The 18,478-nt window shown below is 33.2% G+C and overlaps 1 long non-coding RNA gene across 1 annotated transcript; it reads right to left on the bottom strand.

The window, feature by feature from the left end:
• Nucleotides 1-515: 515 nt before the first annotated feature.
• LOC143243367 (uncharacterized) lies at nucleotides 516-17,653 on the bottom strand. The gene is made up of 4 exons (XR_013024368.1): nucleotides 17,550-17,653; nucleotides 12,630-12,703; nucleotides 9,075-9,124; nucleotides 516-862 (listed from the first exon to the last, which is right to left on the bottom strand). It is a non-coding gene; the product is annotated as an uncharacterized LOC143243367 (long non-coding RNA).
• Between the last annotated feature and the right edge of the window lie 825 nt (nucleotides 17,654-18,478).

The raw sequence follows: 18,478 nt of genomic DNA, 5'->3' as shown, positions 1-18,478 counted from the left end.
AAGTATTCAACTCACTAAATCAACTTATAAACGTATATTTATATGATATACTTTACTAGCAGTACGTTCTATAAGTTTAAAACATTCAACTGCAAACGTCAACTCGTCTGTATTGGCTGAACCAAACAACGGTGCCTGTCATGTTCAGTAAGGATGTAATCTATTCTGAAATCACACCTAGTTAGATATTCTAATGTGTTAGAAGGGCAGACGATAATAAACGTTTTGTTAGGAATGTTCTTCAATCCAGATGCTAGCTTAAGCCTCGTCTAGACGTTTATTACACAAGACAAAACTGATATAGAAAACTTAGTGTTTTTTATGAAATATTTCGTTCTAAAAAATTCCATGTAATATATATGTGTAATAATAAAGCTGCAGATAGATAGATGTATGAATATATAACAAGCCAATAATTATTTGAATTTTTTATTCTGTCATCATAGATGCTAACGTATTATACATCATTAATTATTCACTAAAGTGCGGTATCACATCTTTTTTTATTCGTCGTCTGTCTGTACCAATTTGAATACGCTGCGTGTGCAGTTAGATTTATTTTTCTTAGTTCTAAATTAATTGGTAATTCTCTCTCATCGTCAATGGTTCTTTATTACTTTTATCGATTGTCTACAGGTCTTCTGTTCATCACGCCCAGTTCTAGCTCTGTCATTTCTAGAACTTTCGAATACTTGTAGGGTTTATCCTTGTAACCATCTCATCAACATTCGAGATCAGCCCTCGTGATGGCGGGTGTCTTGACCTCGGTCTGGGATTCTTGAGATACGATTAAGATTTGTTGGTCTTCAAACAATAGTCCACCCATAGGTTTTCATATCCAGCCGCCCTAGGCTGAAAATACCTGGAATAAGGTTGATGACGTACCAGTAGGTCAAGCAGGTAAAGATAACATCGTTAATAAAGGTTGTCATTATTAATATATGTGTTAATGACCGTATAAATCTTGTTAGACAGATCTGGCGTTTCGCTATAAACAAGCCACACGAAACGAGATGGAAGAACAATTTGAAAGCTAGATGAACATTTGCTCATACAGAATATTAATTTTTGGAACAACAACAAGAAATAAACGACCATAATACTATCAAATGTTCCTCTATTTTCGCTTAAAGCGTTTTGTTTTAAAGACACGTAAGAAATGGAATATATTAATGCTGATTAGTGCTAACTTTAGGTTACAATAAGCACACTGAAACTGATGTTGATCGGTGGTTTACACAAACTACGGTGCTGAATGTTCAGTTAATCCGTCTGACATTGAGTTATGAAACATTTAGAATAATTTTAACCGGTGTGTTTTATCAGGATTTAGCTGTAAGTAATTAGGTATTGCACAATAAAATTGTTTACTAGTTACAAAATAAAAACCAAGTAGTCACTTTAATGAAATACAAATACATATATAATTAGTGGCACTTCTATCTATATATATCTATATATATATGATACTGATAGACTGTGGTATGCCATACAAATAATTGTACATGTATGTATAAATATGTAATGCTAGTGAGATAAGGGATATCTATATTACTAGTATTGTTTTAATAAGTATACATAACTGTGTAAGGTACATAAAACTGATAGACAGTGGTGTTTCTAATTAATAAATATGTAGACTTCTTATGAGCGATATTGTTTTCGATATATAGAAATCAGTATATACAAACAGTAGCGTAGTGAAGCTATCAGAATTTCCATAAGTTTCTAATGGAGTTTCTTCAAGCTAATATATTTTTATATCATTTTCAAACTTTAAACGCTGTTTTATATGAGAAGTAAGAACGGTGTCAGATATCTGAGTTTGTAACACAAGTACATAACACTGTGTAACACAAGTACATAACACTGTGTAACAAATACATAACACTGTGTAACACAGTGATATCGAGAAAACCCACTTGTAGAGAAATATATATGCAAAAACGGCTCGTTTGGGTTGAGAAAATATTTTACATAGAAGAGCGAACAACGTTTCGACCTTCTTCAGTCATCGTCAAGTTCACCGAAGAAGGTCGAAACGTTGTTCGCTCTTCTATGTAAAATATTTTCTCAACCCAAACGAGCCGTTTTTGCATATATACTGTGTAACACAAGTACATAACACTATGTAACACAATAATAACACTATGTAACACAAATATTGTTCCTGGATAGTATGTGTTATTTCTTAATTACTTATGTTGTAAAGTTACAGAAAGTGGCCATTATTCCCTTCAAACTTTGCTTTTGTGACCTGGATAATGAAATTTAGAAATCAACCTATTTTCTATGTAAAAACGGACAATTTTGCACAATTCATTTACATATGGTCTGAATAAAACAACGTATGAATCAAGATTTACATGTATTTATACTAAAGTTATACAAAAATGTTTAGAAGTGAGTAGTTTTTCGAGATTTGTGACTGTAATGTAAATCACTTTCACGTATCAGCCCCCAAATATAGTCTTCCATCATGTTTTTGTTATACACTCCCAGGTCACAAAAGCAAAGTTTGAATGAAAAAAAGATAAGGTCTTTTCCATTTATTTTAGACACAAGCAGTTGGGAAATAACACTTTCTGTCCAGGAACAAGAAGTGGTAAACATTTTGTTACATAGTGTTATTAATCACTTATCAAACTAGAATATGTAACAAAGTTTCCTCTCTATTATTTATGCAAATAATTTATTGCTGGTAATAAAATCCGCGTCATAATTGTACTATTTCATAACGCAGAAGCTGGAAAAAAGAAACTGACTGGATTGTACCGTGGTGACCCGAATAACATCCGTCACTGTGACATTACGTGTCATTAGACACTTGTACCAAGTAGTTCTTAACAGCAGCGGTTTGGAATAATACAAGTAAAAATATTAAAATTATTTATCGCTGTATGTTTTTTATCAAATTCTGACTTAATACTTTTTATTTTGTTTAGTTTTAGGTGTATAAAACAGATCCGTCGTGTATCTTTTGTGTTTTAGATGTGATAAAACAGATCCTTCGTGTATCTGTTGTGTTTTAGATGTGATAAAACAGATCCGTCGTGTATATGTTGTGTTTTAGATATGATAAAACAAATCCGTCGTGTATATGTTGTGTTTTAGATGTGATAAAACAGATCCGTCGTGTATATGTTGTGTTTTAGATGTGATAAAACAGATCCGTCGTGTATATGTTGTGTTTTAGATGTGGTAAAACAGATCCGTCGTGTATATGTTGTGTTTTAGATGTGATAAAACAGATCCGTCGTGTATATGTTGTGTTTTAGATGTGATAAAACAGATCCGTCGTGTATCTGTTGTGTTTTAGATGTGATAAAACAGATCCGTCGTGTATATGTTGTGTTTTAGATGTGATAAAACAGATCCGTCGTGTATCTGTTGTGTTTTAGATGTGATAAAACAGATCCGTCGTGTATCTATATGAGAGTAAAGTTTATAACAGGAAGGTTCAGTGAAATGAGGAACAAGACTTTATCTAGAATAGTATTAAATGTATAGACAACAGACATAGCTCTAAATACGAACTTAATTTATTGTTCAATGTTTATGAAACTGAAACATTTCAAATCATAAGGTAATAAACAAAACGTTTTTACATATCAACATAAAATAGAATAAACTAAATTCTCGGTCTTAAGTCTAATAAAACGTTGTTGTTAACATGTTTGTTTCTCAATCCATGTTGTCAAGCGGGTCCACTTTCTGTAACTTAAGTGTTTTCGTTGTTCAGACAGCGCGAGAGAACACGAGGTTCTGTACCACTGATGTCGTTACTTAATGTTGCTCGCACTTGGATATAATTCTATAATAGATACACGATATTCGAGAACAACAGTTTTGGATTTTTTTTTAGAAAGTCCGTGTATTTCATTAACTATTTCTAACTAGCCCATAGAGCTGCAGCCATAAGACCAGCACGTGCTCCACGCGCGGCCCGGCCTCAGCACACGCCTCGAAATCACTCGAGAATACAGCAAGATGGCGGCATTTGTGTTTATAGATCAAACGAAATTTAAATCATGAAAAGGTAAAGATGTGTTTTGTAATTATTATCACACTTCGGTGGTAAGAGTGGTTTGAATACACGTGTAAAACGAATGTGGTAAGTTTCAATTTATATTAAATTCTTAATAGAACATAACACAGACGAACACGGTGCTTCTGATAAGCCTATTTCGTGAATGTTTCGTGGATAGTTTGGCATTTGTTTTTAACTTGTTCATACATTTGTTAGCAACGAGAAAATGTCAACACAGTAGTAATGGAATGAGTATTTACCTTAAACTAATTCAAGGTAAGAAGAGAACAGTAATGATATATGTACAGTAAAATAAGTATCTATATATAATATACTGTAAAACACACATATATAAATATAGTGAAAACATTTATATAGATATCTGGACAAGTGTTGTTTATATTCAAGTAATCAACTGGCCATTCGAATCATTATTACCTCAGCCACTTCTGGTCAGGTTTTTATTGGTCCTAACTTACTTGTGTACTGATTATGACCTTAGACACTTCTGGTCAGTTTTTATTATATAGAAATAGTTTTATTAATTTAGGAAATAGATAACACGTTGGGTCAAACAAAAAAGCCAATGTTTAGTTACCTTTGACCTACCTGTATACATAACAAGTCTTACTACACACAATAAGTTAGTGTGACCTACCTGTAAACATAACAAGTCTTACTACACACAATAAGTTAGTGTGACCTACCTGTAAACATAACAAGTCTTACTACACACAATAAGTTAGTGTGACCTACCTGTAAACATAACAAGTCTTACTACACACAGTAAGTTAGTGTGACCTACCTGTAAACATAACAAGTCTTACTACACACAATAAGTTAGTGTGACCTACCTGTAAACATAATAAGTCTTACTACACACAATAAGTTAGTGTGACCTACCTGTAAACACAACAAGTCTTACTACACACAATAAGTTAGTGTGACCTACCTGTAAACACAACAAGTCTTACTACACACAGTAAGTTAGTGTGACCTACCTGTAAACACAACAAGTCTTACTACACACAGTAAGTTAGTGTGACCTACCTGTAAACACAACAAGTCTTACTACACAATAAGTTAGTGTGACCTACCTGTAAACATAACAAGTCTTACTACACAATAAGTTAGTGTGACCTACCTGTAAACACAACAAGTCTTACTACACACAGTAAGTTAGTGTGACCTACCTGTAAACACAAGTCTTACTACACAATAAGTTAGTGTGACCTACCTGTAAACACAACAAGTCTTACTACACACAGTAAGTTAGTGTGACCTACCTGTAAACACAAGTCTTACTACACAATAAGTTAGTGTGACCTACCTGTAAACACAACAAGTCTTACTACACACAGTAAGTTAGTGTGACCTACCTGTAAACACAAGTCTTACTACACAATAAGTTAGTGTGACCTACCTGTAAACACAACAAGTCTTACTACACACAATAAGTTAGTGTGACCTACCTGTAAACACAACAAGTCTTACTACACACAGTAAGTTAGTGTGACCTACCTGTAAACACAACAAGTCTTACTACACACAGTAAGTTAGTGTGACCTACCTGTAAACACAACAAGTCTTACTACACAATAAGTTAGTGTGACCTACCTGTAAACATAACAAGTCTTACTACACAATAAGTTAGTGTGACCTACCTGTAAACACAACAAGTCTTACTACACACAGTAAGTTAGTGTGACCTACCTGTAAACACAAGTCTTACTACACAATAAGTTAGTGTGACCTACCTGTAAACACAACAAGTCTTACTACACACAGTAAGTTAGTGTGACCTACCTGTAAACACAAGTCTTACTACACAATAAGCTAGTGTGACCTACCTGTAAACACAACAAGTCTTACTACACACAGTAAGTTAGTGTGACCTACCTGTAAACACAAGTCTTACTACACAATAAGTTAGTGTGACCTACCTGTAAACACAACAAGTCTTACTACACACAGTAAGTTAGTGTGACCTACCTGTAAACACAAGTCTTACTACACAATAAGTTAGTGTGACCTACCTGTAAACATAACAAGTCTTACTACACACAATAAGTTAGTGTGACCTACCTGTAAACATAACAAGTCTTACTACACACAGTAAGTTAGTGTGACCTACCTGTAAACACAAGTCTTACTATACAATAAGTTAGTGTGACCTATTTGTAAACACAAGTCTTACTACACACAATAAGTTAGTGTGACCTACCTGTAAACATAACAAGTCTTACTACACACAGTAAGTTAGTGTGACCTACCTGTAAACACAACAAGTCTTACTACACAATAAGTTAGTGTGACCTACCTGTAAACACAACAAGTCTTACTACACACAATAAGTTAGTGTGACCTACCTGTAAACATAACAAGTCTTACTACACAATAAGTTAGTGTGACCTACCTGTAAACATAACAAGTCTTACTACACAATAAGTTAGTGTGACCTACCTGTAAACACAACAAGTCTTACTACACACAGTAAGTTAGTGTGACCTACCTGTAAACACAACAAGTCTTACTACACACAGTAAGTTAGTGTGACCTACCTGTAAACACAAGTCTTACTACACAATAAGTTATTGTGACCTACCTGTAAACACAACAAGTCTTACTATACATAATAAGTTAGTGTGACCTACCTGTAAACACAACAAGTCTTACTACACACAATAAGTTTAACGTTTCTATCTTAACAGTACTCTAATTGTCTGTTATCATTGTATATAATAAGTTTAACGTTTCTATGTTAACATTACTTTAACTGTCTGTTATCATTGTACATATTAAGTTCAACGTTTCCATGTTAACATTACTTTAACTGTCTGTTATCATTGTACATATTAAGTTAAACGTTTCTATGTTAACATTACTTTAACTGTCTGTTATCATTGTACATATTAAGTTCAACGTTTCCATGTTAACATTACTTTAACTGTCTGTTATCATTGTACACCATATCTGTTTAGATGTAACATTAACATAACATTAACTGTATTAACATAACATTAACTGTATTAACATAACATTAACTATATTAACATAACATTAATTTTCAAAGCTATTCTTATATACAATAGTGTCAATTTTTCTATAATAATGAAACTTTAACTGTCAGTTATCCTGGTATATATAATAACTTCAATCTATGTAAAACAACGTTTCTTTAACTGTAAGTTATCCTGGTATATAATAACTTCAATCTATGTAAAACAACGTTTCTTTAACTGTCAGTTATCCTGGTATATATAATAACTTCAACCTATGTAAAACAACGTTTCTTTAACTGTCAGTTATCCTGGTATATAATAACTTCAACCTATGTAAAACAACGTTTCTTTAACTGTCAGTTATCCTGGTATATAATAACTTCAACCTATGTAAAACAACGTTTCTTTAACTGTCAGTTATCCTGGTATATAATAACTTCAACCTATGTAAAACAACGTTTCTTTAACTGTCAGTTATCCTGGTATATATAATAACTTCAACCTATGTAAAACAACGTTTCTTTAACTGTCAGTTATCCTGGTATATAATAACTTCAACCTATGTAAAACAACGTTTCTTTAACTGTCAGTTATCCTGGTATATAATAACTTCAACCTATGTAAAACAACGTTTCTTTAACTGTCAGTTATCCTGGTATATAATAACTTCAACCTATGTAAAACAACGTTTCTTTAACTGTCAGTTATCCTGGTATATATAATAACTTCAATCTATGTAAAACAACGTTTCTTTAACTGTCAGTTATCCTGGTATATATAATAACTTCAACCTATGTAAAACAACGTTTCTTTAACTGTCAGTTATCCTGGTATATAATAACTTCAACCTATGTAAAACAACGTTTCTTTAACTGTCAGTTATCCTGGTATATAATAACTTCAACCTATGTAAAACAACGTTTCTTTAACTGTCAGTTATCCTGGTATATAATAACTTCAACCTATGTAAAACAACGTTTCTTTAACTGTCAGTTATCCTGGTATATATAATAACTTCAATCTATGTAAAACAACGTTTCTTTAACTGTCAGTTATCCTGGTATATATAATAACTTCAATCTATGTAAAACAACGTTTTTTTAACTGTCAGTTATCCTGGTATATATAATAACTTCAACCTATGTAAAACAACGTTTCTTTAACTGTCAATTATCCTGGTATATAATAACTTCAACCTATGTAAAACAACGTTTCTTTAATTGTCAGTTATCCTGGTATATAATAACTTCAACCTATGTATAACAACGTTTCTTTAACTGTCAGTTATCCTGGTATGTAATAACTTCAACCTATGTATAACAACGTTTCTTTAACTGTCAGTTATCCTGGTATGTAATAACTTCAACCTATGTATAACAACGTTTCTTTAACTGTCAGTTATCCTGGTATGTAATAACTTCAACCTATGTATAACAACGTTTCTTTAACTGTCAGTTATCCTGGTATGTAATAACTTCAACCTATGTATAACAACGTTTCTTTAACTGTCAGTTATCCTGGTATGTAATTTCTGTCAATATGTCTGTTATACAACTAAGTTGTAAATCCCCTGCTAGAACTTTTCATTTCATGGCTTTAGAAATATATCATTCGTTATCTCTTCTACTAAAACATGTATTTAATAACTCAACTACAAAACACACATGACACATAACAAGTTTGATACAAAATGTAAGATGTTCGTACAGAGTTATCAGACACAGACTATAACTGACAGGTTAGGTCATCACCCCTTAATGTATATCATGTTTACACCATGTCTGTTTCTATCCTTGTTTCGTTATTAATTTTAAAACAACGTGTATTGTATGGTGTATATTTCTATGTATGTGTGAAAGACGGACTGGATCTGTAAACTTGAATTTCATATAAACTTGTACGATATACAAGTCGTAGAAATAGACGCAAAATAATATACGTACATTTAAAACGTATAAAAATACTTTATATTTATAGGACCAAAGATTCGTTGTAACAAAAAAGGCCTTATGCACATTTACTTAATAAAAATATCAACTTACCTGAAGTGTTACTACCCAATGTTCCTGATCACATGATGTAGAAACCACATCTAAAATAAATTAACAAATATATTAACAAAAAGGCTTTGTATCAATTAATCTTGGTGAATGTTATTAATAAATAATCGTTATTTTTTGTTTGAAAGAACGTTATATCTTATAGTTTTGATGGAAATTGTTAGAACCCACAATTGAAAGCGAATTAGAGCATGTTATATTATGTACAGACAAAGAATTCTTAGAATGAAGGTATTTGATAAAACTATTAGTAACCATCTTTCATATCAAGTCCTTCATATCCTGCGTGTTGTAATAGGCTTCTGTTTCCAAAATACTGCACTACAAGTTTAGGGATGTTATAATTATATAAATGTATTTTATTACTAGAAACTCACATTCAGACCACGTGTTCTGGTGAGAATTCTGTTTCTCATACGTTTTTGATGTTATATTGTGTGTTTCACAGACTATTATATTAAAGTCTTTTCATGGTTCATAAGTTACACAGTCAATTATATTAATGCAATGTTTATGTATTTTATGTTTCATAAGTTACACAGACTATTACATTATTCTAATTGTTTTATGCTTGTCACTTTAGTGCGGCCCGGCATGGCCAGGTGGTTAAGACACTCAACTCGTAATCTGAGGGTCGCGGGTTCGAATCCCCGTCACATCAAACATGCTCGCCCTTTGAGCAATGGGGGCGTTATAATGTGACGGTCAATTTCACTATTCGTTGCTAAAAGAGTAGCCCAAGAGTTGGCGGTGGGTGGTGATGACTAGCTGCCTTCCCTCTAGTCTTACGCTGCTAAATTAGGGACGGCTAGCGCAGATAGCTCTCGTGTAGCTTTGCGCGAAATTCAAACCAAACCAAACCCAGTACATGAAGTGAAATCACCATTTTCCGATGTGAATGATATAAGAAAGCCCAGGCTTAAGTGAGGGAATTATGGGAAAGTTTTGAGTAATTCACGATGTTGGATGCCAACAACTTTACTGGTGCACAAACAGTTGATAAAATATCTGTAACAACTTGTTCAGCAAACTGCCGGTCCTTTTTTATCCAACATCTCAAGAGAAGTTGACGTCTAACTAAATTGTTATATAGAAGTATAGCGGGTCTATATACATTAGAAACATGCGAGTTTATTTAGAAAGAGGCGATTAGGAAACTTCTTCATGAAAGATATATCGTAGAACTGTCGAAACGAATGAAGAAATGAATACGATGTTTATTTATGTTTTAGTAATAAAAAATAAACGAACACTAATACTAAAACACCATCTCACTTAGTGGCTTATAACGTTAAACTTTAGTTTTTGATACCAATGTTGGGCGGAGAACAGATGTAGCACTGCGCGGCTTTTGCACTTAACACTAGACAGTTGAAATACATAAGTTATTGGTACTGAGTGAAAGCTACGAATATATTATAGAATCACTTATATTGTTGCTTTGTAAGCTTTGGGTCACAACACGGTCGTCTGAGACATTTTTCTTTGGTATGTATCTTTGTTTGGTATGTATCTGTTTGGTATGTATCTTTTTGTGGTATGTATCTGTTTGGTATGTATCTTTGTTTGGTATGTATCTGTTTGGTATGTATCTTTCTGTGGTATGTATCTGTTTGGTATGTATCTTTTTGTGGTATGTATCTGTTTGGTATGTATCTTTTTGTGGTATGTATCTGTTTGGTATGTATCTTTGTTTGGTATGTATCTTTGTTTGGTATGTATCTGTTTGGTATGTATCTTTTTGTGGTATGTAAACATAACAATTATTTATTTATTTTCTTTGTTAAGCTCATCCTTTTGTTTTATTTTACTTTCAAATCAGCTGCATATCCTATGCACGTGAAAGTTTTGAAACCAGGATATTAAAATACTTTCATAATTAATTACAGATTATGTTTGAGTGTTTGGTTTAATATTAACAAATATCTGATGTTTAACAGATTTGTTGATAGTGTGTCAGTCACTGTTATCTTGTCACTTTCATGACAAAGTATAATCAGAAAGCAACGACACTCAACTTTACAAACAACTCATTTTCGTCATTGTAAGTAAAGCAGTTTAGAATTCACATATAAGGAGATGTGTGTTTAGTTCTGATACGTGTAGATGTCTCATACATATATGCTTAGTTTCGATCCATGTACTTTACGTATCTTTAGTTATGATTCGTGTAGATTACTCACTTATGTGTTTAGTTCTGATCCATGTAGGTGTCTGATACATATATGTTTAGTTCTGATCCATGTAGGTGTCTGATACATATATGTTTAGTTCTGATCCATATAGGTGTCTGATACATATATGTTTAGTTCTGATATATGTAGGTGTCTGATACATATATGTTTAGTTTTGATCCATGTAGGTGTCTGATACATATATGTTTAGTTCTGATCCATGTAGGTGTCTGATACATATATTTTTACTTTGTATCCATCTAGGTGTCTGATACATATATTTTTAGTTCTGATCTATGTAGGTGTCTGATACATATATGTTTAGTTTTGATCCATCCAGGTGTCTGATACATATATGTTTAGTTGTGATCCAGGTAGGTGTCTGATACATATATTTTTACTTTGTATCCATGTAGGTGTCTGATACATATATGTTTAGTTTTGATCCATGTAGGTGTCTGATACATATATATTTAGTTCTGATCTATGTAGGTGTCTGATACATATATATTTAGTTCTCATATATACATATAGGTTGCTCGATTCAGTCGTATGTCAATATTAATTACATTAACCTTAAAAACGGTAAATAAAAAGATACCCAGATACAAGATATACCACGTCCAACATTATACTGTTTTATTTATGTAAGTACCGGTACACATAATGTAATAAACACAGGGTGAAATATGACTCATACCACATGATCTACTAACACATGTCTGTAAGTACCGGTACACATAATGTAATAAACACAGGGTGAAATATGACTCATACCACATGATCTTCTAACACATGTCTGTAAGTACCGGTACACATAATGTAATAAACACAGTGTGAAATATGACTCATACCACATGATCTACTAACACATGTCTGTAAGTACCGGTACACATAATGTAATAAACACAGTGTGAAATATGACTCATACCACATGAGCTACTAACACATGTCTGTAAGTACCGGTACACATAATGTAATAAACCCAAGAGAAAATCTATCTTTTGAACTGTTACACTAGACCTTGACAAACAATATCTAGGACAACTGTTCAGAATGCTGTCCACAACTACAACTGTAAACTGGTTCTCCAAAACTAAAGTGCTTTGAAACATTCTATATAAATTTTCTATCGATTTTAAGCTTTCAAAATCGTCGTGTCTCAGAAAATGGTAAACCTTGCATTACTAATTAAGTTTAGTAATAATAATTATATACTTAGCGACGATCTGATGTTAACATGTTTAAACTTTTAATTAATCCGCTTAATGGAAGAATCCTTGATATTTTGTCTCTAGTTCTATACAAATATTTTCTTCAAACCAATGACAGTTATTTCTAATTACATACAAGCTATTCTTACCTCATGTGTTGTGTTCGTTGAGTCCAGAAAATTGGACTATTTCATGTGTCGCATGAATTTAGTTTCTTGAACCTCTGGAATACAAAGTACAATAGAAAGTAAAGTTATTGTTTACTAATTTTATTGACATAAAATAATATTGTAAAAGACTTCGTGAAGGGATTGCCGTAATAGTAATTGTTTAATTTCTTAAGTATCGTAATTTGAGGTCGAATTTAACACGAGCTCTCTTATTACCAAGGTTTCAGGTCACTGGGGTTAAAAGTCATTTATAAGGAAACGCTTCTTAGTTGTCAAACACAGTTAAACTTCATCTATAAATGACTACAATAATTTAAAATATGAGATAAATTTAAACAAATAAGATAAGTTTCTACTATAACCACGTTAGTAAAATAATGTTTAAACTATGTAACAGTTTCGTTTTCCTTCGAATCCGAGTTAGTGAAAGATAGGTTTGAATTACTTAACAAAATAATCCAACTTTCTATAGATATTGTATTCAGACGACATTTAAACAATAACAATTCAATTAGTTTTTATTGTTGGCGGTTTCGTAGCGTGTTTAAAACGTCACGCAGTTTTCTGTATGTTTGGCGAGAACGTATCTCTCTCTCGGGAGACAAAAAAACCGACAGATATCTTTTATGTTTCAAAGGTGTTGGTAAATCAATGTTTACTTCTTGTCGGTCAGATGAGTCTCTCCTGAGCAATATATTGTTCTCTCACTGTTACCAGTGTTTTATCTTTTATAATTTTGTTATTAACAGATTAACTCCTGTAACGGAAATAAATAGAATCTGTGAAAACCTTAACTAAAGTATTCACCGAGAACCCAGTCATCTGTGACAATGTTAACTAAAGTATTCTCCGAGAACCCAGTCACCTGTAACAATGTTAACTAAAGTATTCTCCGAGAACCCAGTCATCTGTGACAATGTTAACTAAAGTATTCTCCGAGAACCCAGTCACCTGTGACAATGTTTACTAGAATATATCGTTATCAGTTCCACAGAGAGTGTAATGTAGGGATTACTAACATATATCCCTATCAGTTCTAGAGAAAGTGTAATGTAGGGATTACTAACATATATCCCTATCAGTTCTAGAGAGAGTGTAGTGTAGGGATTACTAGCATATATCCCTATCAGTTCCAGAGAGAGTGTAATGTAGAGATGTACTATAATATATCGTTATCAGTTCCAGAGAGAGTGTAGTATAGGGATTAGTAGAATATATCGTTATCAGTTCCAGAGAGAGTTTAATGTATGGATTAGTAGAATATATCGTTATCAGTTCCAGAGAGAGTGTAGTGTAGGGATTAGTAGAATATATCGTTATCAGTTCCAGAGAGAGTGCAATGTAGGGATTAGTAGAATATATCGTTATCCGTTCCAGAGAGAGTGTAGTGTAGGGATTAGTAGAATATATCGTTATCAGTTCCAGAGAGAGTTTAATGTATGGATTAGTAGAATATATCGTTATCAGTTCCAGAGAGAGTGTAGTGTAGGGATTAGTAGAATATATCGTTATCAGTTCCAGAGAGAGTGCAATGTAGGGATTAGTAGAATATATCGTTATCAGTTCCAGAGAGAGTAGTGTAGGGATTAGTAGAATATATCGTTATCAGTTCCAGAGAGAGTTTAATGTATGGATTAGTAGAATATATCGTTATCAGTTCCAGAGAGAGTGTAGTGTAGGGATCAGTAGAATATATGGTTATCAGTTTCAGAGAGAGTGTAGTGTAGGGATTAGTAGAATATATCGTTATCAGTTACAGAGAGAGTGTAGTGTAGGGATTACTAGCATATATCCCTCTCAGTTTCAGAGAGAGTGTAATGTAGGGATTACTAGGATATATCTCTATCAGTTCCAGAGAGAGTGTAGTGTAGGGATTAGTAAAACATACCGTTATCAGTTCCAGGGAAAGTGTAGTGTAGAGATTAGTAGAATATATCGTTATCAGTTCCAAAGAGAGTGTAACCTAGTTGTGTCATGAACATGGATTTATCATCTTTGTAACTTATCTTCATAATACATCGTGGTTTAATAATTAATAACAGAAAATTTTAATTAACAAATTATTTCACTTACATGTTTGAAAGAAATGTACACGTTGCAACGTTGAGAAAAATTGTTTTATGATCAACCGCAACGGTTGGAACCTGAGAATTTGAGAAAAGAGGTAAAAATAATTACCGGTAGATGGCGTTCATTGGATGTGAATTTGATGTCTTGGTAAGAATGTCGTTTATTGGATGTGAATTCGATATCTTGGTACGAGTGTCGTTCATTGGATGTGAATTTGATATCTTGGTAGGAATGTTGTTCATTGGATGTGAATTTGATATCTTGGTAAGAATGTTGTTCATTGGATGTGAATTTGATATCTTGGTACGAGTGTCGTTCATTGGATGTGAATTTGATATCTTGGTACGAGTGTCGTTCATTGGATGTGAATTGATATCTTGGTACGAGTGTTCATTGGATGTGAATTTGATATCTTGGTACGAGTGTCGTTCATTGGATGTGAATTTGATATCTTGGTACGAGTGTCGTTCATTGGATGTGAATTTAATATCTTGGTACGAGTGTCGTTCATTGGATGTGAATTTGATCTGTCTTATCTATATTTATGCATTTCGGGAAATGGAAATATTTGTCGACAAGAACAATCGGAGTGAAACCAGGTGGCGACACTAAATGTGACATGTTTTGGAACTACTAGCTACTGATTGATGTTCACGGTGTATATAGTTGTTGTGTTTAAAGCAAAACAGTAATTATTTTCCGGAATTGTTTGGCGTCAGTCACAAAGCTACACAATGAGCTATCAAAACCTAATATCTAGTGTTGTCAATCCGTAGAAATACCACTGTGCATTGGAGGGCCCACAATCTGGGTTGCTATGTCAGCATCGGAAGACAGTTTTTAATAGAAACTTTATTTTAATATAACAAACGTATTTTCACGTGGATATTCATTTATGAAACCTGAGAACAGACATTAATAAGAAGAGAAAATATCTCCAAAAGAAAAAACAACTTATTTAAATATGCTTATTGTCTAAAACTGAATATTCAAATAAATAGACCATAATGTTAAACATGGTGCCTGAACGTTACCGCCCTCTCTCTGTAGATATTTCGTTACCTGAACCTCTTGCTCATGCGCGTAAAGAACTTGACGTCATGACAACCAATGAGGCACACCTTACGTACTTCGACAGTTCTTGTTTGAAAGTGATTGTTGTTGTAAGAAACTTTGGGTGTGTTGTGAATAAAGTTTCTTTAAGAAGTTTTAGTTTTAGGTTTTGTTTCTTCTGTTCGTCTACAATTGCTTTGAAGAGCTTGTATAGATTTATAGTTCGGTTTCAGTTTTGTTTTGTTTTCCTATTAGTTCAAGTTACAAGCACTGTTAACTAGCTTTGTTTTTAGTTAATGGATAGCTTTCAACTTCTTGTTCATCATTCCAATCCAGTTACGGCAGAGAATAAAAAAAATTGACGACCATAATTTGTGGTCATTATAAGGGTGACAGTCCCAACAACTGTCAGCTAGTTGTGTTCACTAGCTGCCTTCTCTCCAGTTACTCTATCTATCAATTCAAATGTTGGCGGCAGGTCTCGCTGATAGTTCTCGAGTCGCTTTACAGAAACATCTAAAACAAATAAACAATATAGTAACAATGAGAGCATGTTTGGAACGGAGATAGATGTTTAATACCTGAACGTTTCGGAATACTCATGTTACACCTTGTAAATTATAAGTAACATATATTTCAAAATTTAAAACTTTACATAATTCCTGATGATAAATTATAAAACCAAAGGCCAATAAATAAAATAAGGGTGAAAAGGTTTGTTTGTTCCGTTTTGAATTTCGCGCAAAGCTACTCAAGGGCTATCTGTATTAGCCGTCCCTAATTTAGCAGTGTAAGACCAGAGGGAAGGCAGATAGTTATCACCACCCAACGCCAATTCTTGGGCTACTATTTTACCAACGAATATTGAGATTGACGGTCACATTATAACGCTCTCACGGCTGAAAGGGAGAGCATGTTTAATGCGACGGGGATTCGAACCCGCGACTCTCAGATTACGAGTCAAATCCCTTAACCCACCTGGCCATGCCGGGCCACTATCTGCACTAGTCGTTCCTAATTTAGCAATGTAATACTGGAGGGAAGGCAGCTAGTTATCACCACCCACCACCAACTCTTGGGCTACCCTGTTACCAACGAATAGTGGGATTGACCGTCACATTATATCGCCCCCCACGGCTGAAAGGGCAAAAGGTTTGAAGATGGGAGAGAAAACAGTGATAAACAAAAGTGTTAATAGTTAAGTAGGCGTACTTGTGTGTACTTACGTATCTGTGTACGTATGTATGTGTGTATTTATGTATATTACGCATATCATCAGTTTAGTTACGTTAGCAACTTGTAAATTGTCGCGTGTGCTTCACATAATAATAGTAACAAGAAAAATAAACGTTTCTCTGACGTTTCGTTGCTGAACTGAAGAAATTGTGTCTCTTACCGTTTTTAATTTTTTGTTGGACATCATCAATTTATTTTTAATTGATTAATTTGAATATTATAAGTAGAGAACTGAGGACGTCTCGGCAGCTCACTCTGGCGGCCGTAAAACAAACAAATGCAAGTATTATCTCAGGGTATTTCTAACCGTACTTTAACAAACGTTGGTTCCTTACCGGCTGTAGTACTCATCTTAACCGTATTCAGTACGGTATTAATTAAACACAGAATTATTAACTTTACACGTTACATAAAACGTCATTAAAAGTCTTATAGTTGCTTTGATACTTTATTACATATTACGTTTAATAGTAACTTTGTGAACAAGAAACAACAACATAAAACAAACATCAACAGATTGTAAGATTTCAGAAAACTAACTGTTAATCATGTTCGAACATCATTGTTGATAATATTGCAGGATCCACCTGTTTGTTAACTATTGATCCACCATAAATCCACCAGGAAAGAAATACTACAAGAATCTCGCGGAATTCTGAAAGACAAAAAAACAACCTTGCTGTAGTTGTCTTAAACACATATAAAAATACATATAAAAATGTTTTAGTGTTTCTATCCTAACTTTTATATTTTAGACTGATTTTAGGGTAGGCGTTTTTAGCAGATTACCTGTCTTATTTCTTGAGAGAAGTCAAACTCTTATAGTAAATAATACCCATACAACTTATAGTAAATAATACCTATACAACTTATAGTGAGTAATACCCATACAACTTATAGTGAGTAATACCCATACAACTTATAGTTGGTAGTACCCATACAACTTATAGTGAGTAATACCCATACAACTTATAGTGAGTAATACCCATACAACTTATAGTTGGTAGTACCCATACAACTTATAGTGAGTAATACCCATACAACTTATAGTAAATAATACCCATACAACTTATAGTGAGTAATACCCATACAACGTATAGTTGGTAGTACCCATACAACTTATAGTGAGTAATACCCATACAACTTATAGTAAATAATACCCATACAACTTATAGTGAGTAATACCCATACAACTTATAGTTGGTAGTACCCATACAACTTATAGTGAGTAATACCCATACAACTTATAGTAAGTAATACCCATACAACTTATAGTTGGTAGTACCCATACAACTTATAGTAAATAATACCCATACAACTTATAGTGAGTAATACCCATACAACTTATAGTTGGTAGTACCCATACAACTTATAGTGAGTAATACCCATACAACTTATAGTAAATAATACCCATACAACTTATAGTGAGTAATACCCATACAACTTATAGTAAATAATACCTATACAAC

Source organism: Tachypleus tridentatus, unplaced genomic scaffold (genome assembly GCF_004210375.1).
Source record: "Tachypleus tridentatus isolate NWPU-2018 unplaced genomic scaffold, ASM421037v1 Hic_cluster_2, whole genome shotgun sequence".
NCBI lineage: Eukaryota > Metazoa > Arthropoda > Merostomata > Xiphosura > Limulidae > Tachypleus > Tachypleus tridentatus.
The sequence above is the reverse complement of the archived record's forward strand: the minus strand, read 5'-3'. Positions and strand labels throughout refer to the sequence as shown.